At 42.6% G+C, this 23982-nt stretch overlaps 1 long non-coding RNA gene, 1 other non-coding gene and 1 pseudogene across 6 annotated transcripts in view; 2 read left to right on the top strand and 1 right to left on the bottom strand.

The window, feature by feature from the left end:
* LOC118544917 (uncharacterized) overlaps positions 1-23982 on the bottom strand; it is a 73387-nt gene that overhangs the window by 5552 nt on the left and 43853 nt on the right. For 2 of the 5 annotated variants that reach the window (XR_013442621.1, XR_013442624.1), the window contains exon 5: positions 5518-5722. The exons of 1 other annotated variant lie outside the window; for it this stretch is intronic. This is a non-coding gene — a long non-coding RNA (uncharacterized LOC118544917). Of the gene's footprint in view, positions 1-5121; positions 5420-5517; positions 5723-17191; positions 19720-20295; positions 20823-23982 lie in introns of those variants that run through there. 2 more of the 5 variants (XR_013442623.1, XR_013442620.1) reach the window with 2 other exon arrangements.
* Positions 1893-2026, top strand: LOC118544930 (small nucleolar RNA SNORA52). Its single transcript, XR_004921858.1, has one exon. It is a non-coding gene; the product is annotated as a small nucleolar RNA SNORA52 (small nucleolar RNA).
* On the top strand, positions 21596-23595 carry LOC118544912 (T-complex protein 1 subunit beta pseudogene; annotated as a pseudogene).

The raw sequence follows: 23982 nt of genomic DNA, 5'->3' as shown, positions 1-23982 counted from the left end.
TTGGGTCATTTTTTTTATGTAACAATAGATAACCAAAGCATTGACCTGTAAGGATTTCCACTTGAGCTGAGGCACTCTTTCTTTTCAAAAAATGACTCAATTCTAGAATACAATCATACAATTTTAAACCTCGATAGGACTTCAAAGAAGAGTCTGCCTCTTATTTTGCAAAAGCAGAAATGAGGATCTGCTGAGTTCGTCTTGCTCAAATCTGATGTGCTTCCATTATTCCTGATCTCAACCAGAAATGCAGGAGCCATCCTAACACTTGCTCTCCTTCACCTCCTTCATACCCAACCTATTGCTTAATCCTATTGCTCTTACCTCCTCTTGCCTTGATCTAATTTTTCCTATCTCTACCACTCCCAACCAGATCACGCAATGGTTATCTCTTCTGGACCAGCAATAGCCTTCTAACTGGTCTTCTCATGTCAGCTCACGTGCCCCCTACAATTATTTCTCAATATTGAATCCAGAGTTAATTTGTTGAAATGTAATTATGATTATCTCACATCTCCTTCCCATCTCCTCCCCGCCCCAGACCCATTTGTTGACCTCCTATTATTATTGGTCATGGTTTGCATTTATTCTCCAAGCTCAAGCCATTCTGACCATGTATAATTCCTAGAATATGCCAGTCCCTTCCGGGCCACTAGGACTTTGCATATACAGTTCCCTCTGCCCCATTGATCTAGTTGACACTGATCATCCTTCAGACCTCGGTCACAGTCAAGCCTGCCTGGACCACCTGCTACCGGGCACAACTCCATGTCACTCGTCCTGGTGGGACTTCAGAGCACTTGTATTGTTTGTTAATTCATAGATTTTTTTTAAATCGATGTCTGTCCTCTCTATTAGACTACAAGTCTATAAATGTAGATACAGTGTCAACTTCTTTTCATTCTTGTGCCTTAGTACTTACCAAGGTGTCCAGAGCATTATATAGTGTTCAATAAATATTTGCTGAGTGAATGACTGAAATGACCCAAGAAGTTAGTGTGAGACTAAAATCTAGGTTTCCTGACTCCAAATTTCATGTTAATTACAACGTGCTGCTCTCAATTTGGGGCACTCAAGTCTGAGTCCCAACACAATGCATTTATTAAGTGCAAAGAAAATCGCTGATACTTTTCAAGTATTGTTTCTGGCAACACTAATGGTATATAATATCTAGGCATGGTTACTGTATTAAAATGACTAAGTCCTCCTCCAGGCTTGTTAACTTTGTGACTTTGCCACTTATTTCCTGAAATACATCTGTGATGGTTAATTTTATGTGTCAGTTTGATTGGTTTAAAGGATACCCAGATAACCGGTTAAAAAAAATATTTTGGGGGTTATGTCTGTGAAGGTGTTTCTGGAAGAGGTTAACGTTTGGTGCAGTGTACTGAGTGAAGAGATCTGCCTTCACCAGTGTGGGTGGGTATAAAACAATCTCTCAGGGGTCCAAATGGAACAAAAAGGTGAAGGAAGGGCTCCTTCTCTTTCTTTTTCAGTTGGAGCGTCCATCTTCTCTCATTCTTGCCCTTCCGAGCCCCTGCTTCCCAGGCCTTCAGACTCCAGGACTTAGGCCAGTAGCCCCTTCGTTCAGGCCTCTGACCTCAGGCTGGGAGATACACCACTGCACCCTGAGTCTCAGGCCTTCAGACTCAGACTGAATCATACCGCTGGCTTTCCTGGCTCTCCAGCTGGCACACAGCAGATCATGGGACTCCTTGGCCTCCATAACCGCATGAGCCAATTCCAAAATCTTCTCAAATATTTATCTGCTGGTTCTGTTTTCTCTGGAGAGCCCCGACTGGGTACAACCACCATTACTTGAAACAATCCAAAAGCCACTTTCACTGTCAGTTCCTTTTACACAACATTGAGAGCTAATGAGTTAGTTACTGAAGTCCATCCTCATCCCTGCTGGGCAGCCCATGGCCTGCCAGGTCTCACTCGTGGATCAGAGCTCTCTAGAAGCCTCACCCAGAGGCGTGAGCAAGGCTTCAGTAGGCTTGTGGACGGGAGCTTCTAGACACTCCAGGAAAAGAAAAGAAAAAAAAAACAAGTAGTAATTGGATGTATGAATGCTTTTTTACTTAAGAAGATAATATGTCCTATGTAATGATTACAGAAAAGTTGGAGAGACGGTCCGAATTGGCTGTTACGGGGAAATCCCTAGCTGTTACTGGTAACTATGTGTGAAGAAAGGGGGGAGGGGGCAAATGCAGGCCCTTTGCAAATCCACTTGGGTCCTGGATTTTGTCCAATTATTAATCTTGGGAGTACTTTCCAAATAGGGCTGTGCCTCTATTCCCGTCCTCAGAATTCCTTCTTTGGGCATTGCGATCTGATTCGAAAAGAGGGTGACCAGTGTGGTCCTGACGCATTGAGGTGGTGACCAGCCGCTGCTCTGACCTATCTCAGCTCTCTGTGAGACACGGTGCTTCCAGGCGCATGTGCTGGATGCTAGGGTACGTTCTTCAGGGGAAAAAAAAAATAAAAGAATGACTTTCCCAACTAGTGAAGGACCTTTTGGCCCAAAGGTATGCTATAAACTACTTTGGAGTTTGAAAGGTGTTTTTCTCTTCTTCCTCTGGCAGTGACTTTGAAGGGTGGCTCGATGCTGAGGCTAGCCAGCAGAAGCTCATGGAAACATAATGGACTCCACTGAGGGTACTCTGCAGCCAACCGAGGTTTGTAAACAGGTTTCCATTGGAACATATACTGGGGTTTCAACTTGAGATGACAAAAACGTGCACCCTTTTTGACCGATTGAAATTCATTCATTTATTTAACTGTCAATCACTGACCCAACACTCATTGAGCATTGACTATCTTGTAGGCTCAGTTCTAAGTTCTGGGAATATAAGATTAGCAAGACTATTCCTCCCCCAAGAAACTCAGTCTACTGGGAAGCACAATGTCACAAACAAAAAATTACAAAATCATTTGACAGGTGCTCTAACTAAGCCTTCTCTCCTGAGCTCCAGTCTCATCTATTCATTTCTTACTTAGCATCTCTACTTGGTGCCCAGGGATACCTCAAATTTAACATGCCCAGGACCGAAGTCATCATCTTCTCTACCTTCTCTACTAAACCTCCTCCTTTCTCCTTCCTTCCCCTTCTCCTTCATGTGTGTTCCATCTCATTGTGAAACCATCTCCTAGCCAGACCTCAATCCTAGAAAACTGAAAATAATTCTGAACCCATTCAGCCCCCGCTTTCCATCAGTCATCAAGTCCTGCAAATATTATCTCTTAAAGAGGAGCCCCTGGGTGGCTTATTCGGTTCAGCGTCTGCCTTTGGCTCGGGTCATGATCCCAGCGTCCTGGGATCAAGTCCTGCATGAGGTTTCCTGCTCATCGGGGAGCCTGCTTCTCCCTCTCCCTCTCCTGCTCCCTCTGCTTGTGCTCTCTCTCTCTCTCTCTCAAATAAATAAATAAAATCTTAAAAAAAAAAAAAAAAAGGGTCCTACGGCCCACCCCCTCCTCCCTAACTCTGCCACTGTCTTAATCCAGGATGCTGGTAAACTTCCCATCTGGAATCCCAGGCCAGTGTTCTGACCCTCTCAAACATATCCTTCACAGAGTGTGATTGCCTGGGTTTTCTAATTGGAGAGCCTAGCACAGAGCCTGACCCACAGTAAATAACTACTGTAATTAACACCAAGCATTAATGTAGATGAGAAGCACAGACAGGTCAGCTTTCTGAATGGAGAGTGTTTTGTTTGTTTTATGCTAGTGTGGAATGTCAGTATTCTGTTATCTCAAAGGTGACCAGGTCACTGGACATCTGGCTCACAAACCCTAAATTTAGAAGAGATGATACAATGTAATGGTAAAAACACTGAAGTCTGGATCCAGTCCTGCCATGTAATGCATCTGAAATAACATCTGATGCTGTTTTTTCTTCCTTTCCTTTCATTTCATTCATATGGAATGCCAATTTTCTACTTGAACAGTTAGGATTCAGTTTAGCAGACAGTGACAGAAAACCCCACATAATAGTCCTTTAAAAAGATAGAAACTTTTCTTTCTCAAAATGATATCCACATAGGCAGTCTAGAGCTGGTGTTGTGCCTGCCCATTCACCAGGGACCCCAGCTCCTGTAGTCTTTGTGCTCTGCCATCTTCAACATATGGCTTCTACTTCATGGCCAAAAGGGCTGCCCCAGCTCCAGCCATCATGGTCACATCAAAGGAAAGACGGGTAAAAAAAAGAGAAGAGCATATCCATTTTTAGGGGCACCTGGGTGGCTCGTTGGTTAGGTGTCTGACTTCTGCTCAGGTCATGATCTCGGGGTCCTGGGATCGAGCCCTGCACTGGGTTCCACGCTCAGCGGGGAGTCTGCTTCTCCCTCTCCCTCTGCCCCTCCCCCTGCTCATGCTCTCTCAAACAAAATCTTAGGAAAAAAAAAAAAAAGAGAGAAAGAGAAAGAGAAGGGCATCTCCATTCTTTTAAGGACCCTTCCCACAATAGGGAAACCCCAGCAAGGGAGTCAGTGGGCAAATGGCACAGGCACGAGGGCGTCACCATCCCGTGGCGTCTGCATGAAGTCCGAGGTGTGCAGAGCTGGTCCTGCAGCAGCAGCGGGGCGCACACAAGAGGCCGAAGTCTGAGACAGGAGGCTGAATGATCTCGAGTGTCACCTAAGAGACGTCTGATGCCACACACATCTCGCAGTCCCCACCACACTCCGCCGAGCGTGGGTGAGCCTGTCGCCGACAAAGCCAGCGTGCCCGGGGGCATCAGTGCCTGATGCGGGGACACTTGCACAGCGGAGTTAGCAGCAGCAACACCTGCTCCAGGCCAGCTGAGCTGCTAAGAGCGTCACTGTCACTGAACCCTTCCAACAAACGTGGCCGGAAGGGAGTATTTCTTCTTCTTCTTTTTGTTTTTGTTTTATGTGTGAGGACACAAACGGAAACGTGAACAGGACTGGTAATCCGGGAGGTCAGGATTTCCACTCGGGAAATCACCCAGGGCTTACACGCCGCTCTGCTGCAGGGCATGAATAATGAGAAAGTTGTAAAAGCAGGGTGGGATTTTAAAAAGATACTTCTGGGAAAGTAAACTTCATGATCTTAAAGAACATGTCAGTATCTGATGGAAAAACCTAATGATTTTTTCTTCTCCACTGTAGAGTTCCACCCATCATTCCTGCCCGGAAATGCGCAGTGCCTTTGGTGGCCAGGTTCTCCTGCAAGGGCAGAGGCCTGGGGACATGTCTCCTTGCCAGGCTGGCTCCTTTATTCATCCTTTCCTCCCAGAGGATCCAAGTGTGACCCTAGCTTTCTTCTAGCATCGCCCCGCATTCCCCAGCTGAGCTTTCTTCTCTCTTTGGCCCTGAAAACAGTGTCATTGTTTCTCTCCGCCTTCTTCCTCTCTGTGCCAGAAAATGACTCTGAGTGTTTCTGAGGAATTTTACAGCTTTCAAAAGAAGAAAAGCATATAAGGGGTTGAAATAACATCACAGAGAAATTTCAAACTTAGAAGCAGCCTAAAGAGCTTGATCGTAAACCACTTACTCATTTTTCCTGGGAATGCAAATATAACTAGGTCAGACTGTCTAAGGTTCCTTCTTTCTCTGGCCCATCATTTTGGTAAACACTGGATCCAGACAATCCAGTTCCTTGATCTCTCATTTACTCACAGGGCTGGAGCCTCTGAGATCTGCTTCCTTTGATGGGGAAGGCATCATTCTTCCCACTTCACCCGATCTCCTCGGGAAGTCTGCCTGGGGAAAAGTACAGATACTGACGAGGAGGCTTGACAAAGGCTCAAGTATGTTTTAAATTTCAAAGAAAACTCAGACTGCTCATCTTTAGAGTGGTCACGTCATTCTTCACACCAAAAGCCACGTCAGGCTGTTGTGACAGTAACATCCCCATCCAAGGTGTCTTTCCCTGGTGGTGTTTTACTCTTCACCTGTTTTGACTCCGAGGTAACATTTAGCAAACAGCCAGGCACCGGGCGTTAAGACATTTGCACGTAGCCTTTCCATACCACTTCTCATCATCTCAACACATTTTTATAACATCCTGCAATATCTAACGAATATGCATTATTTACCCTTAAATCACAGTTTAGATCATTCCTCTGAGGAGGCTCCTGTAGACCTCATTCATAGCATATTTATCCACTCTTTGGCTTCAAATAGTACAACTTTTTGTCTGCTTCTTTACCATTTTTCTTCTTGAAGACCCCCACCGAAAGCTGATCTAACATTGACCTCTGGATGTTGGCCCTGCCCGAATTATCTTGAGGGCCAAGGGCCCTAATGCATCACAGGCTATCTGAGGCTAGACCATTCATTGGTGCTAGACCAGCAGGAGCACATCAAGCATTTGGGTAAAGGTCAGCATCATCAAAGACCAGAAGACTCAGCATCTTGTAGAATTCACGAAAATGAAAAGACCCTAGCACTTGACCTGTGTCTTAGTTTTGTCCCTGATACAACACAATTAAAAAACAGGGCATCTATTTTTTAGATTTATCTAAAAATAGATTCATCTAAAAATCTATTTACAGGGCACCTGGGTGGCTCAGTCGGTGAAGTGTCTGCCTTCGGCTCCAGTCGTGATCTCGGGGTCCTGGGATCGAGTCCCACATCGGGCTCCCTGCTCAGTGGGGACCCTGCTTCTCCTTCTCCCTCTGCCGCTCCCCCTGCTTGTGCTCTCTCTCTAATAAATAAATAAAATATTTAAAACAAATAAAAATCTATTTACAACAGGGATCTAAACAGGCTGTAGATCCTAGAATGACTGTTCACTGTTTTAACTATTCATAGTATATAAAATTATACTTGATATTTTTTTATTTTATTTTTTTTTTAAGATTTTATTTATTTATTTGACAGAGAGAGACACAGCGAGAGAGGGAACACAAGCAGGGGGAGTGGGAGAGGGAGAAGCAGGCTTCCCGCTGAGCAGGGAGCCCGATGTGGGGCTCGATCCCAGGACCCTGGGATCATGACCTGAGCCGAAGGCAGACGCTTAACGACTGAGTCACCCAGGCTCCCCTTGATATTTTTTTAAAGATTTTTTTAAATTTATTCGACAGAGAGAGAGACAGCCAGAGAGGGAACACAAGCAGGGGGAGTGGGAGAGGGAGAAGCAGGCTTCCCGCCGAGCAGGGAGCCCGACGTGGGGCTTGATCCCAGGACCCTGGGATCATGACCTGAGCCGAAGGCAGACGCTTAATGACTGAGCCACCCAGGCACCCCTATACTTGATATTTGTAGCTAAGTAATTGTCACTTCTTACCGGGTGACAATTTCTACTAGAGACCTATAATTAAGTGAAAAAGAAATAAGCCAAACACATTACATGAAAAAGAAAGAAGTCACCATTTCACACATTGTGCCTTAAAAATCTTACAGCCTGGGTGGCTCAGTCAATTGAGCTTTAGACCCTTGATGTCAGCTCAGGTCTTGATCTTAGGGTCGTGAGTTAGAGCCCCATGCTGGGCTCCACGCTGGGTGTGGAGACTACTTAAAAAAAAAAATCTTACAAAATTTTTATGTGTTCATGTATCAGGATCAAAGACTATTTATAGCAGGTAATTTGTATATTAACATTAAGAAAAATTGTGAGATTGACAAGAATTGTAATGCAGTGTTAATGAATGTTAATGACTACTCAGAGTATCTCATAAAAGTAATGCGTTGGTTTTTATTTTTTTGAAAAGCTGACTCATATCTTTTAAGAAGGATGTCATATCAAAATAATAATTTCCTTCAAGGAATTTCCTTGTTTCCTTAACAATGAGGGGGGAAAATGGTGTTAAAATGTAGAAGCTGTGTAAGGTTCAACACTTTGGAGGATATAGTAAGATATGCTCTCTTATATACTTTTATATATTTCCAGTGGAGATGTAAGTTGGTACAATGTTGCTGAAAAACAGTTTGACACCATGTCAGGAGTCCTCAATATATTCTTACTCTTTGGTCATTAATCCATTTCTAAGAGTTTATACTAAAAAATAAGGAAAGGGTTTAACACACACACATACAGAGATCTTTAACACGGCATAATATACTACTGCAAACCTGGGGACAACCTAAATGTCCCCAAACAAGGAAAGTTAAAGAAATTATGGCATGCATATCTATTACAAGGTAATGTTTATTATACAATAGAAAAAATTTCATTTTTGACAATTACAAGTAAAAATGCTTGTAATGTAATGCTACAACCAGGATACAGAACATGACATGCAATTTAATCCCGATTAAAAAAAATTATTGTTTATATATATGCATAAAAAGTCTGAAAACAACAATAGCAGCTGCTACTCCTAAGCGGTAAGAAATAATAGTTAAGAAATATTTTCCACGTTTTCTGAAGTAACTTTTAATGATAAAATATCATTAAACCACATTTTGACCCCTTAAATATATTTTTAACTTAACAATACAACTATCATTTAAATACTGTAAATATAAAATTTTGAAATGTTGGGTGAAGCTATGCTAACATCACATAATTCATAAGCAAACTGGGAAGAATAAAAAGAACAGAGTTCAATAAAGCATTTTCTTTTGCTTTGTTGAGCTATAATTTCCATATGATAAACTGCATGTATTTAAAGTATAAAATGTGATGAGTTTTGACATATTTACACTCTCATGAAACCATCACCACAATGTGGATAAGGTGTGTTAATACTATCATCCCAAAATGTTTCTCTGTGCCTTTTTATAATCTATTCCTCCCTTCCCCCAACTGAGGTTCAGGCAACCACTGAAGATTTTGTTGCTATATATTAGTTTGCATTTCCTAGAATTTTATATAAATGAACTCACTCAGCATATACTCTTTTTCTTTTTTTTTTGGCCATGCTTTCTTCACCTTAGAATAATTACTTTGAGATTCATTCATGCTGTTACGTGTATGAATAGTTTCCTTTTGAAGGCTGAATAGTATTTCCTGTATGAACATATCAAAATTTGTTTATCCATTCATTGTTGATGGATATTCGAGTTGTTTCCAGTTTTTGGCTATTACAGATAAAGCTGCCATGAACATTTATACATAAATCTTTGTGTAGAATGTACTTTCATTTCTGAGTAAATGCCCAGGAATGGAATGGTTGGGTCAAATTATAGGTATAGCTAATGAAGAAACTGCCAAACAGGTTTTCACAGTGATTGAACCCCTTCACACTTCCATCAGCAGCATGTGAGAATTCCAGTTGCTTCCCATTCTCACCAACACTTGATCTTGTCAGTCTTTTTATTTTTTTTTAAAGATTTTATTTATTTGTTTGACAGAGAGAGAGAGCACAAGTAGGCAGAGCGGCAGGCAGAGGGAGAGGGAGAAGCAGGCTCCCCACCGAGCAGAGAGCCCAACGTGGGGCTCGATCCCTGGACCCTGGGATCATGACCTAAGCCAAAGGCAGATACATAACCAACTCAGCCACCCAGGCGCCCCGTCAGTCTTTTTAAGTGTTGCCACTCTAGTGGTTGTGTAGTGTTATCTCATTACAACCTTAATTTGTATTTCTTTAATGGCTCATGATGACCTTTTCATGTATGGTCATATATCTTCTTGGCTAAAGTGTCTGTTCAAGGGCGCCTGGGTGGCTCAGATGGTTAAGCATCTGCCTTCGGCTCAGATCATAATCCCAGGGTCCTGGGATTGAGTCCCGCATCAGGCTCCCTGCTTGGAAGGGGGCCTGCTTCTTCCTCTCCCTCTGCTGCTCCCCCTGCTTGTGCTCTTTCACTCCCTCTGTCAAATAAATAAATAAAATCTTAAAAAATAAAATAAAATAAAAATAAAGTGTTCAATTATTTTGCCCATTTTGTAAGGGTTATCTTCTGATTAGTTTATAAGAGACGTTTTTATATTCCAGTACTTTGTATGATAAAGGTTTTATGAAGATTTTCTTCCAGTTTGTGGCTTGCTGTTTCATTTTCGTGGCAGTCTTTTAAAGAACAAAAGCTTTTTATTTTGACGAAGTACAACTTACTAATTTGCTTTCTTTTTCACTTTGTGCTTCTTGTGTTGTTTTTAAGAGTTCTTCAACAAACCAAAGGTCATTAAGATTTTCTCTTCTAGTTTCTTCTAGAACTATAATAACTTTAATTTTACACTTAGGTCTATAATACAGTTCAAGTTAATTTTTGCATATGATATGAAGTAGGTTTGAGGTTCATTTTTGAGGGGTATGGTTATCCAATTTTTCCAGTACTATTTATTAAAAAGATTTTCCTTTCTTCACTGAATTACCTTGGTACTTTTGTGGAAAACCAGTTGAACTTATTTCTGGACACTCTCTTCCTAAATGTCTATTTTATGCCAATTCTACACAACTTTGATTACTGAAGATTTATAGTAATTTGGAAACCAAATGGTGTATATCCATCAACTTTATTCCTTGTCTTGATTATTCCAGGTACTTTGCATTATTATATGAACTTTAGAATCAGTTTATGAATTACTGCAGAAGAAAAGAATCCTGATTTTGATTGGGATTTCACTGAATTTAAAGATCAATTTCAGAAGAATTGATATTTTAATACTGATTCTTCTACTTTATGAAAACACTTCATGTCTCCAACAATTTAAGTCTCCCCTAATCTCAGCAATGTGTTATAGTTTTTGATGTATAGGGGTTTTAACATGTTTGGTCAGATTTATCCCTAAATGTTTAATATTTTTGGTGCTTTATAAAAGGCACTGATTTTTTAAATTTCAAGTTGAGATTGTTCTTCACTAGTATATAGAAATATACTTGACTTTCACATATTAATCTCATATCCTGTAACATTGTTACACTCAATTATTAATTATAGCACTTTTTCTTGTGATTCCATAGTATTTTCTATAGGTGATCATATGTTGCCTGCAAATAAAAATAGCCTTACTTCTTCTTTTTTTGATCTGTGTGCCTTTTATTTCTTTTTCCTGCTTTATTGCACAGCCTAAGATCTCCAGTACCATCTTAAATAGAAGCAGTCAGAACATATATCCTTGCTTCATTCCCAACGTTAAGGGAAAAGCATTCAGTCTTCACTATTAAGTATGATGTTAGCTGTAGGCTGTCCTTTATGAGATTGAGGGAGTTCCTTTCTATTTGTATTTTGCTGAGAGTTTTGTTAGGGATGTTGGATTTTTAAACATTTTGAGCATTATTTGAAGTTTGAGCAATTAAAGGGGCGTCTGGCTGGCTCAGTCAGGGGAGCATGTGGCTTTTGATCTCAGGGTCCTGAGTTCAAGCCCCGCATTGGGCATAGAGCCTACTTAAATAAACAAACTAACAACTAAATAAACAAACAAAGTTTGAGCAACTACTTTAATATAACCTCAAATTTTGTACCAAATACATATAAGAGTAAGTCATGTCTTAACGTTTTTGGAAATTTGTTTTTAAAGATTTTATTGATTTATTTGTGAGAGAGAGAGACTGAGCAAGCAGGGGGAGTGGCAGAGGGAGAAGCAGGCTCCCTGCTGAGCAAGGAGCCCAATATGGGACTGGGATCGTGACCTGAGCCCAAGGCAGACGCTTAACTGACTGAGCCACCCGGGCATCCATTTTTTATAAATTTTCAATGGATTTATAGTATCTTCAACTAGTAAAAACGAATTTTCTCACTAATATTAAAAAACAAATTCTCAGCTTTGTGGCACAAATTCTCAAATTTGTGGCAGCTTCAATAATAAATAGAACCTTAAGTGATCTGAGATTGAGGACTATTTTCTTCCCACAACAAACAATTAAAATTTTAGCTTGGATATACTGTGACAACAAGGGAAGTTAATTAGGCAGCAATTATTGCAACGTGCTAATAAATACAGATACTTGGTTTCAAAGACATATGCGTGTGACCCTGAGGTTATGTATGGCTGTGTGGGTAACAGTGCTAGCTCGGCTCCGCACTCCTCTGAGTGGAGACCAACCTGCCATGTAGGCATCGTGGCTCTCTTATTTATTGTGATGATTGTGATGGGGCATCCCAAGGCACATACTTCGAGGGACTTGTACTAAGTAAGGTAAATTCAACCTTGATGTAGACCAATGAAGTCAAAAGAACCATTGAGAATAAAATTCCCCAAACACCCAGAATCAAAAAGCTGATACCAAAGGCCCATTGTTTCTTATCATAGGTGCATAATGTACCATGATAGGATCATAACTTCTAGGCAGATTGTCAGGAAATCCTCTTAAAAAAAAAAAAAAGTAAGGAAGAAAAGAGCCACACCTAGTTTACTATTATTTGAAAAACTCCATTGGTTTGTGTGATAAACCCTAAAATATACTGATTATACACCTGGCTAGGAGCCAAGCCATTCTTCTGTGAACTCTGAGATAGTGGACCTTCATTGTTCTGTTTGTTATCATTGCCAATTCCTGTCAGACTGGTCTTCAGCAGTTACGTGGGCTTCTGCCATTTATCAAGTCTGAGGCTTAAAAGTCTCTCTCCACTTGTCCAAAACAACAATTCATTTGTTTGGTAAACATACATTTGATAAAACCTGCAAGGTTCACCTGTAATTGGTAAGCCTCCGCTATTTGTAAATAGAGGAAAATGTTACAATTTTCCCTCAGGCAGTATGGTTCTACATAATAGTAAAATAGTTCAGATCAGCTACATTTATCTTTAGGAGAGACATCTCCTCCCTTCTTTAATTTGGCAATGAATCATTTTAGATTTCACTAAAATACGAATCTTCTATTATTTAAAGGAAGTCATGTTTAGTAAAACGTAAGATAACAGTCCAGCACACAGAGTTGGTGACCGTGTTACAAAATTATAGAACCTTAAAGCAAAAGGGGACCTGATTTCACGTAGGAATAAGTTCTTGCCAAAGTCCTACACCAGCTTCTGTCTTCTAGAGGTAAAGATGGCACTGTGTCCTGTGGTCTTTGGACTGTTTAACTTCTGCACTACCAGGCTCAGGAAAGTTCTTTTGCCAAAATTTCTTTTTGCATTTTAATCACAAAACCCTCCAGTTCTGCCCTTTTTAGGAATAGGAACGATTTTCTCCGAAACTGCATCTTTACAATCTCTAAATGTGGATTTATGAAATAATGATAACATCAGCTCGGAGATTATCCCATATATACTTGTGTGTTTCCTTTAGATTCGGACACATAAATCTACATTACAAACTAGACTGCAAAGGAGAACAGTGAAAATAGGAAGACAAATAAAGCTTGCATTCAGTTTCTGAATTCACTTTGGAAAGCTATTCTGAAAAGTGAGCACAGAAATGAAAAGTAACGAAGGGAAAGACAGGAAGTAGGAATGTAAATATTTACATATTAGTCACAGAAAACAATAATAAATTTTTGTTAATGTTATACTTTACTTGCTTAGATTCTGCAGAAGAGGTTAAGGGAAGACAATACATAAAATCTTAATGCAAAGGAAGAAAATGTATTTTTTTCTAAAGCGAGGAATAGACTTCTAAAATGTCCCTTAAACTCTGGCAATTTGAGAGTTGTGCAAGTGGCCGTGTGTCCCTTAGAGTATCCGGGCACTCTCCGTCTTTGAGAACTTTCTCTGGCTTCCTCCAAGCTCTTAAAACACCCCAGGAGGTCACAGCAATATTTGTCCGTGAGTTCCATGGCTCATCTCTGGAGCTGAGTCCTGATGTTCTCCTCAAGGCTGTCCTGTCCAAGACCTCGCTCCCTGGGGAGGAGGACAAGGAAAGCGCAGGGCCGGAACGGGAACTGGGATCACGTGAGAGGGTCTGGTTAGGAGGCCACGTTAACAGCCTGAGCAACTGTGGGCGCCGCTTTTGAACTTAGCCACTGTCCCCGGATGGGTGCCCACGGACGGGTCACCCACCTTCCCATGCCTCCAGATACCCTGCCGTGGAACGTGAGGGATGAACCTTATTGTGGTGACCATTTCACAATATATACATGTATCAAATTATCATGTTGTACACTTTAACCTTACACAGATGTGATACGGCAATCGTATCCCAACAAAGTCGGAACAAAATAAATAAAGGCACTGAAGACTATTTATTTCGGGGGCTGTTCTCAGATATGACGACAGGATTTCCTGTGAGAGAAGACAGATGCTTTTCTTTAGAATAATAAACATTCCACAATTCCATAGAGGCCATCCTTTGTTTGTTTCTCCTGCCCGGACAATGGGAAGTCACAGGCCTCAGGCCCAAGGCCACGGTGCAGGCACAACTTCCAGGGAAAGCGCAAAGGAAAGGTAGAAATCCCTAGGAAGGAAGGTCGAGCGTGCCCTGTAGCCCAGGACCCCTCCCCGTCCCACTTCCTCGCTTTGCTCTCGGCTACAGGGTTCCTGGCTCTATGGCCACACCCATGGCCACGGCCACGGCCAGGGCCACCGCGTGCGCCGCCAGCGCATTTCTACCATTTAGCCTGATTGACTGGTGGGAAGTCAGTTTTCCTCTTGGTTCAGCTGGGACTTGGTTGGAATTAAAAATGAAAACAAAAGGCTGAAGGAAAAGAAAGCAAATAGAAGAGCAAAGAAAGGGATAGGTTTACACAGATGTTTTTTTATCCAATCTCACTGAGGTCCAGGCTGGTGGCCTTGGCTCTGTTTGCGGAGTTTGCTGAGCTTCAGTGCTGTTTCCTGGCCTCCACACTGTCTGGCCAGATAGCATAGATGCTGGACCGAGCTCCTCAGATTTCTGGCCCAATGTTGCTTTGTTGTTTTGGTGGGTTTTTGTTTTTTTGTTTTGTTTTGTTTTTGGCCCAATGTTACTTTGGAACAAATGATCTCTGGTGGAATCTCAGGAAGGATTTTTGGTTCCTTCTGGAACTTGCTTTTGTGTCTGTTCTCGGGGATCAGCCCCAGGATTGTCAGCTCCAGCTTGAGGCTCAACTGATTTTCCTTCACACACCATGCCCCCCAGATTCTGTTGGCCCAGCTTTGCTTCTCTTTCTAAGCAGAAAAAGCATTTACCTCCCTGACCTGCAAGGATCCTGCTCCTGATCATTAGGCATCTATGAGCAGCACTGCTCCTCCAGTTAATCTTTATGACTCTGGCCCTTGCAAATCCTGCTTTGCTCTAATCCCTTCCTTTCTGCTTAGTTGGCTTATCTCGAGTGGGTTGTTTGGGTGGGGTTTACTTTACCCTTTGGGTGAAAGATAGCATAGTTTCTAAATTTTACTCTAAGTCACCATCTGTAGAATGTTCTCTTCATATCAATACAATCAAGTTGGGTGGTTGTTCTGTTTACGTCTTCTGTACCTTCACTGATTTTCTATCTAGTTCTATCAGTTCTTATGAGAGGAACACTGAAATCTCCAACTGCAACTGTTGGATTGTCTGTTTTTCCCTTCAACTCTGTCAGTTTTTGCTTCACGTATTTTGGGGCTGTTTTTAGTTATTATCCTTTTACAATGATTACATCATGATTGACTTATCAACCCAGGGTCGTGAGAAATATTTTTCTTAAGGCATATTTTGACTGATATATCCAGTCCAGCTACCTTATAGTTTGTTTGCATTATGTATCTCTTCCCACCCTTTTGCTTTCAACCTTTTTGAGTCATTGAATCTAAAGTGTCACAAAGTTGTCCACACTGAGACAGAGACAAAGAGAAAAGCTTCTATAATTTTTCCTTCCTCAAGTGTTTCTCCTTGCCTAGGTATAGACATCTTTCTGTTCATCCTACTTAGGATTATTTGAATTTCTTGGATCTGCAGATTAATGTTTTTCATCAAATTTGAGAAGTTTTGGCCATTATTTCTTCAAATATGTTTTTCTGCCCTATTCTGTCTCTCATCTCTCTCCGGGATTCCTATTATATGTTTGAGGTTGTCTCACAGGTCTTTGAGGTTCTCTTTATTTTCCTTCAATCTGTTATTCACTCTGTTCTTCAGATGGAATAATTTCTGTTGTTCTCTTTGTAGCTCACTGATACTTCCTTCTGCCATCTCCAAATCGGGGGTTGAGCCCAGCTAGTGAGTTTTTGAAAATGTCAGTGCGGTTTTTCTCAACTCTAGAATGTGTGTGTATGAGTGTGTGTGTTCCATTTCTCTACTGATATCCTTGAGTTGTTGAATTGTTGTCATAATATTTCCTTTAATTATTTGAATATATTTGTTATAGTTTCTTTGAAATCTTTTCTGATAAAGCCAACATCTAAACATCTTTTGTCACTAAAAATCAGTTTCTATCAACTACTTTTCTCTCTCAAGTATGAGTCACACTTTCCTGTTTCTTTGCACATCTCATAATTTTTTTTTGTAGAAAACTGGACATTTTAGCTAACACGTTATAGCAACTATGAATTTTGACAAATTTCTTTTTTAGTACTGCAGAATTTATCTTCCCCACAGTATGCAGCTGTTGACGTGTCTGCTGAGATTTTAATTGTAATTTTTATTTCTTTCAGCCTAATCTCCTAGGGTTTACTTTTAGATCTGCATAGCTGAGTAGCCAGCCAGCAGACAGAGGTTGTTGTCAAACTGCCAAAGGCTGCGAGGCTCCCCCACGCTGCTGATCCATCTGTGTGGTAGGTCAGGAGTACAGTGGAAGCTTGGCCAGTTGTCCTGCATCCCCTGGATTTGCCTTCTGCTGAGCCCTCTTGGGTCGTCTTTGTGCATCCGTGTAGCTCCCCAGTCATTCAGGGAACAGCTTCCTTGGCACGCTGGAGATGAGTAATGCCTCAGTGTCACACTCAGATGCAAAAAGAAGTAAAAACCACAGACGCATGAGACACTGATAGAATCGTAAAGAAGTGTCTTGGGAGAGTCAAAGCTGAAGAATGACTTATCAAATATAACTGGAAAGGAAACCACCATGAGGCCACTTGCTCAGGTCCTACCAAGGTGGTTTGCAGGTATCTCTTAAAATGCGATGCTTACCTTATCGTATTGTGACCTGCTGGTCCTATACATAAAGGCCAACTTTTTAGTACAGCATGAAATGCCCTTTAGTATCTAGCACAAGCTCTTCGGATCAGCCCTATTTTTCACTCTGCATCCATGGTCACCCCTCCATGCGGTCCCAAGCATCATCTCCTGTGCTTCCGTAACTTTCCTCACATGCCCCTACTTGCCTGACCACTTCAGAAAATGAGAGAAAATGTTATACATTTTACAATTCCACTTCTGATTTCTGGAGGCAAAGTACACTCAACTCCCTTGTGTGTGGCAAACAAGAGAGAAAGAGGGGATGGTCAATAAATGATGCATCTTTGGCTGGCCCTCAGACTGAGATTCAACTCATAGCCTCGTCTTCCTTCACACAACAAAATAAATATTTAATGGGCTAAAGATGAAATTTTAAAAAGTACAGAAAAAACATAAGAAGGGTTTTGGTTAAATATGATAGGCTGAACAAAAGAAAAGACTTAAGTCTTTTCTCCTGAAAACTCACTAAAATCATTTAAATGCCTACAGGGGGAAGGTATAAAAGAAGTGAAAGAGCTTCTGCCCTTGAGTTTCAGAAACTTTCAGCGTGCAGTCTTCAGCAACATTTGGAGGCAGGGGTGCAGCGCTGGGCTGAAAACAGGAGAGTTGTTAGAACGGAGCAGTGGTACATCACATCTGTTCCCCTACCCTAGGACTCCTCCCTCACCTCCGCACAAGACTGGAGTGAAATTCACTCTCTGGAGAAACTGAACCAGACAGCCCTTGAACTCTGGAACACTAGGCATAGCTGAAAGTCGGGGTGAGCCACCACAGACTGGAAAAGGCATGTGTGGGGGGCGGCAAGTTAAAGTCTCAACAGTAATTAGTGGAATCTCCCAGAATTCTGAGAGGCAGGCTTACAATATACCCTTCAGACCAGAGACTGGAGGGTTTCTTTTATGTGAAACTGACCAGCTCTATTTTTTTTTTTTGATTATTTATTTATTTATTTGAGACACAGCGAGAGAGGGAAAACAAGCAGGGGGAGAGGCAGAGGGAGAAGTAGGCTTCCCGCCGAGCAGGGAGCCCGATGTGGGGCCCGAACTCAGGACCCCGGGACCATGACCTGAGCCAGAGGCAGCCGCTCAGCTGACTGAGCCCCCCGGGCGCCCCTGACCAGCTCTAAGCAAAGGACTTTTATCAGATGACGTAGAGGAGGCTCCCCAGAGAAAGAGCAGAACCCCTACTTGTTTTGAGACCCATCCATTGACAATCTTGCCTCAGCATGAAGGGCTTCGGATCAGCTTTTCTTGTTCCTTGTTTCTCTTCTTTCTTATTTTTTCCCCAGCTGACCTCTAGAAATTATTCTTCATTGAGTAAGTTTTTAAAATGTAAAGCAAAAGAATATTAATTTTAGTGCTGACCACAGCCCAGGCCTTGGGGCGTTACTCAGCCTGTCTCCCCTCCTGAAGGGGTTCGGTGAAGAAGCGTCACTTACCAAACCTGCTTCCAATCTTGTTAGCTGGAAAGAGGTGACGCTTCAGAAGAATCGAATAGATAATCTGCCTTTGCAGGATAGAGCGTTCTCATCAGAATTATTATTCCAAGTTGCCTCATTTGTGATCTAAGAGTTTCCAGGACGTAATTTACTTGTAATAAATAATCCATTCCCTGTGCAGAAATGTCATCAACGGGTGTAAGAAAAATCCTCAAACTTGAACAGCCTCATCTTCCTCTGAGAAAAGGAACACGGAGGGCATCCTACTTTTCTGTTGTTCGGGGGAAAAGCAAGCAACAGACAGCAAAGGCCGCGGAGGTGACAGAGCAGGCGCGGCAGCTGGCAGGTGGCAGCAGACATGATCACCCGGCGCCGGTGGAGTGGGCGTGACAGTCGTGACTCCAGGAGCCACGGCCGCGGAGGCGGCTGCCTCCCAAGGACAACAGCCCTTGTTGGAACGGGACGTGTGGCAGCGTTTGAAAGAGGACACGGTGAAGTGGCTGCGACTACAGGAACGGAGACCCCTTGTCTCAGCTCCCGCGGGGAACACCGCTGCGGGTAGACACAGCCCACTGTTTCTCGTGGCCGTGAGCTGGGCACGGAGCTCCTCCCAAAGTTCAAGGTAAACAGTCTGTTCAACTCTCCGCTGTTTGTAGGTGAACAACCTCTTATGTGGCCCAGAAAGCTGGAAAATGAGGAGGGAGGAGGGACTGGTTGCTAGAGGCAGGAACCGCAGGTCTATGCGGGACCTCAGTATCAGAGCTCCAGCCTTTGGGTTCCTTTTCCTGGTTATTCTGGAGGACAGCTCCCCATTCTGAATGCTCGTGGGTGGAACCAGCACTGCCGTCCCCTCGGGGCCAGACGTGGAGGGAGAAGCAGAGGGACGGTTGATGGGGATGGAGACTGCACAAGCAGGGGCCACAGACTCAGCAGAGGCTGGCTTTTTCCATGTCCTCTAACACTGTGACACTCTCCTCTGTGTCACTGACCAATTCCCCAGTGAATGGCGGTAAACCGGGTCTAGCCAGACACTTTCTTGTCTTTCAATCACCCAAGGCTGCATATCTTCAGAACGTATCCTCTGGCTCTTCCCATACACGGTGCCCTTCATTCACACACGTGTATGCAACCACCGCATTCTGGCTCCAGAGAAACGGCTTCACTCCAGTCCTAATCCTCCTCCTTTCTGCATTTGCATCCACATCAGCTGGGGCTTTCCACATGGCTCACCTAGTCCTACTCTTGAAAATGAATTTTTTGAAGTTGAAAATACAAATCAAGTTTGCTTAATGAGCAGGCACGTACATGTATTTATTGACAATGACCCGTGGAGGCAGGAGATAGCGATGGTGACTTGCAACCAGGTAGCTTCGGGCCAATATGGTCTGTGCCATATATTTTTGACCCAGGATAAAATCAGGAGGAAAAGGCTGTCGGGAAATAAGGGCGTCACAGTGAGCCAGACTGAAGGCCCTGGACCTTCAGAAGAGAAAAGAGCCAGTGTCCAGGCAGCTGATAACCCTGGTCCATTAGTTGAGAGCCACCCCTCTGCAGACAGCCCTACAGACAAACCCCCATCCTTTCCTCATTCAGGAACAGACATCACCTCCCTCTCCTCTTTCCTACTCCCTACAGAGCTGCCTTTCCTCTCCCACTGCACGTTAACCAACGCAGCCCCAGAGTGAACGACCAGGACATAGGGCTGAGATGTGCTAAGCCTCCCGAACTCCACATGCCGCCTTGGAGACGGGGAGGGAATAGAAAGAACTGAGCATACATCCTCATCGCCACAATCTTTAGCTTATCCCACATTTGAGAACATTTCCCAATAGGAAATAAAAACTGACATGAAACTGAAGTGCCTTTTCAATCACCGAAAACACATTTTGCAGAGGTAAAGGAGGTGTATCCCCCTCCCAAGGTGGGATGGAAAGAACCAGCGGGAAGTTTCCCTGGGCACTGGGCTAGAGTTGGCTAGACGGCCCTGTCATTTGTGTGGGCCTTACCTGGGTTCTGGACGGTGTTATGGTCCTGCTCATCTTCTACACAGAGACAAGTAACTGGCCTTCTGAGCTCTGACCTGTGAGGTTTTCAGTCACGTTTTGTTGTTGGACTGATGTCTGTGTCCTTCTCGCAGTCGTATGTTGGAAGCCTGCTTCCTGGTGTGAGGGTATTGGGAGGTGTGGCCTTTGGGAGGTGAGTGGGATTAGAGGAGGTGCTGAGTGGGGAGCCCTCATGAATGGGAACAGTGGCCTCGTACAGTTCATGAGAGAACTGAGGACACAGTGAGAAGGCAGTAGTGGGCAACCCAGAAAAGGACTCTCCCCAGAGCCACACTGGCTCCCTCATCTTACACTTCCGGTCTCCTGAAGCGCGAGAAATAACTGTTTATTGTTTATGGGCCACCCAGTGGGTGGTATTCTGGGATCGCAACCTGGGCTAGACATCGTTAGAAGTCGTGACTGGATCAGATTGCAGACTGGGCTCAGGAGGTAAGACTTGCAGCACAGCTCTCTGTACGAGTTTGGCCCGTCTGACACAGATCCCCAAAAATGGAAACAAAGAAATAAAAATTCACTTAAATCTGGACAGCTTATCAGACCGTTAATTCAGGACATGGATATTTTAAAATACATACATACCTTTTCTGATATATATTATTACTTTTTTTTTTTAAAGATTTTATTTATTTATTTGTCAGAGAGAGAGAGCACAAGCAGGGGGAGCGGCAGACAGAGGGAGAAGCAGGCTCCCCGCTGAGCAGGGAGCCCGATGCAGGACCAGATCCCAGGACCCTGGGATCATGACCTGAGCCAAAGGCAGACACTTAACAACTGAGCCACCCAGGCGTCCCTATATTATTACTTTTGAAGTAAGACTGATGACTTATATGGAGACATACAAAAGCAACAGGAAAATAAACCAAAAAACACAAATAAATGCAAAAGAATGTGAATTATATATTTGCAAACATTGCACCATAACAAATAAGGCCTTAAGGAGCTATTTTCTATCTCAAATATACTCCAAAGAAGTGAATCTGCCATCTGCTAGAGAACTGAGGAACACGGAGGCTGACAATGATATACCTCTGGGTCTCCTTCAGAGACTCCACTGCATTCTCCTCATATTGTACTCTCTAGTGGCAGTTCAAAACACAAGTGTTATAAATTTGGGAATAATATTGAAATATCTCAGTTGCTAAATGTCTAATAGCAGATCTCAGGGCTTTCGGACTTTAAAATACCTCTGCCCTGTTTAACTGACTTTTAATTTAATACATAGGCCATTTTAATAGAATTTGGTACCAACACGTAAATAGGCCACAAAGGGAGATATAAGCAGTACAGTCAAAGTACATGTTCTGGCCCCTCTGGTACCGGGCGTGAGCTGAGGGATTAGCGTGTGTGCCGAACTCCTTGGAACCATGGCGTCCCTTTCCCTCGCACCTGTTAACATCTTCAAGGCTGGAGCTGATGAAGAGAGAGCAGAGACTGCTCGGCTGTCTTCTTTTATTGGTGCCATCGCTATTGGAGACTTGGTAAAGAGCACATTAGGACCTAAGGGCATGGATAAAATTCTGTTAAGCAGTGGACGAGATGCCTCTCTTATGGTAACCAATGATGGTGCAACTATTCTAAAAAACATCGGTGTGGACAATCCAGCAGCTAAAGTTTTAGTTGATATGTCAAGGGTTCAAGATGATGAAGTTGGTGATGGCACTACCTCTGTTACTGTCTTAGCAGCAGAATTACTAAGGGAAGCAGAATCTTTGATTGCAAAAAAGATTCACCCACAGACCATCATTGCGGGTTGGAGAGAAGCCACAAAGGCGGCAAGACAGGCTCTGTTGAATTCTGCAGTTGATCATGGTTCTGACGAAGTTAAATTCCATGAAGATTTAATGAACATTGCGGGAACAACATTATCCTCAAAACTTCTTACTCATCACAAAGACCACTTTACTCAGTTAGCTGTAGAAGCTGTTCTCAGACTGAAAGGCTCTGGTAATCGGGAGGCAATTCACGTCATCAAGAAGCTAGGAGGAAGTCTGGCAGATTCCTATTTAGACGAAGGCTTTCTGTTGGATAAAAAAATTGGAGTAAATCAACCGAAGAGAATTGAAAATGCTAAAATTCTCATTGCAAATACTGGTATGGATACAGACAAAATAAAGATATTTGGTTCCAGGGTAAGAGTTGATTCTACAGCAAAGGTTGCCGAAATAGAACATGCCGAAAAGGAAAAAATGAAGGAGAAAGTTGAACGTATTCTTAAGCATGGGATAAACTGCTTTATTAAGAGGCAGTTAATTTATAATTATCCTGAACAGCTCTTTGGTGCTGCTGGTGTTATGGCGATTGAACATGCAGATTCTGCAGCTGTGGGACGCCTAGCTCTTGTCACAGCTGGTGAAACTGCCTCTACCTTTGACCACCCAGAACTAGTGAAGCTCGGAAGTTGCAAGCTTATTGAGGAAGTCATGATTGGAGAAGATAAACTCATCCACTTTTCTGGGGTGGCCCTTGGTGAAGCTTGTACCATTGTTCTTCGTGGTGCCACTCAACAAATTATAGATGAAGCAGAAAGATCTGTGCATGATGCTCTTTGTGTTCTTGCCCAAACTGTGAAGGATTCTAGAACAGTTTATGGAGGAGGTTGTTCTGAGATGCTGATGGCTCATGCTGTGACACAGCTTGCCAGCAGAACACCAGGCAAAGAAGCTGTTGCAATGGAGTCATATGCTAAAGCCCTGAGAATGTTGCCAACTATCAGCTAACTAGCTGATAATGCAGGCTATGACAGTGCGGATCTGGTGGCACAGCTCCGAGCTGCCCATAGTGAAGGCAATACAACTGCTGGACTGGATATGAAGGAAGGTACCATCGGAGATATGGCAGTACTGGGTGTAACAGAAAGTTTCCAAGTAAAGCGACAAGTTCTTTTGGGTGCAGCTGAAGCAGCAGAGGTGATTCTTCATGTGGACAACATTATCAAAGCAGCACCAAGGAAACGTGTCCCTGATCACCACCCCTGTTAAACATTCCCATGTGCTGTTGAGCTCTGGACCAGTTAGTTCATAGCAAAGTTGTGTTTGAAAGACTTCGACCTTTTAAAGAAGACTGTGGAATCGAAGTTTATCTGTGGCTCTTATATCCTTAAGTTTGGACATTTAACTGACCTTCTATTTTAACATGGGTCTAATTTATTTGCTGTTTCATTATCCATAAAATTTAGTTGATTTAAAAGTTCATTTCTCATACTATGCATCAAAATAAAAATTTGAACAATTAATTAAAAAAAAAGTACATGTTTTGAATAATTTTTATACTTAGTGACAGTAATGACATGTTGTCCAAAAGAGTCTTAAAGTTTGAACTTTATATAAAGACCTGAATATAGATATTTTGACTACATATACAACTACGACCATACAAAAGAGTCCTTCCAAAGAGGAAAAATGGTCAACTACTCAGTATGCTGTTTGATGTACGCACACATTGAAAAGGAGCAACTTTGATATCAATTCTCGTCTTCTATGGACCTTGACAAACAGTCTCTTGGACGATGTAAGGTTTTCCTTATACAATTTTAGGAAAATATTTTCAATTGACTTTAGAAAAACATATACTATTTCATACTCAGATCTGCACAAAGAGAGGAAGACCTCTGATATAAATGAAGGTAAATAT

The sequence above is a fragment of the Halichoerus grypus genome, chromosome 11 (assembly GCF_964656455.1).
Source record: "Halichoerus grypus chromosome 11, mHalGry1.hap1.1, whole genome shotgun sequence".
Taxonomy (NCBI): Eukaryota; Metazoa; Chordata; class Mammalia; order Carnivora; family Phocidae; genus Halichoerus; species Halichoerus grypus.
This window is presented reverse-complemented; position numbering and strand designations above follow the sequence as displayed.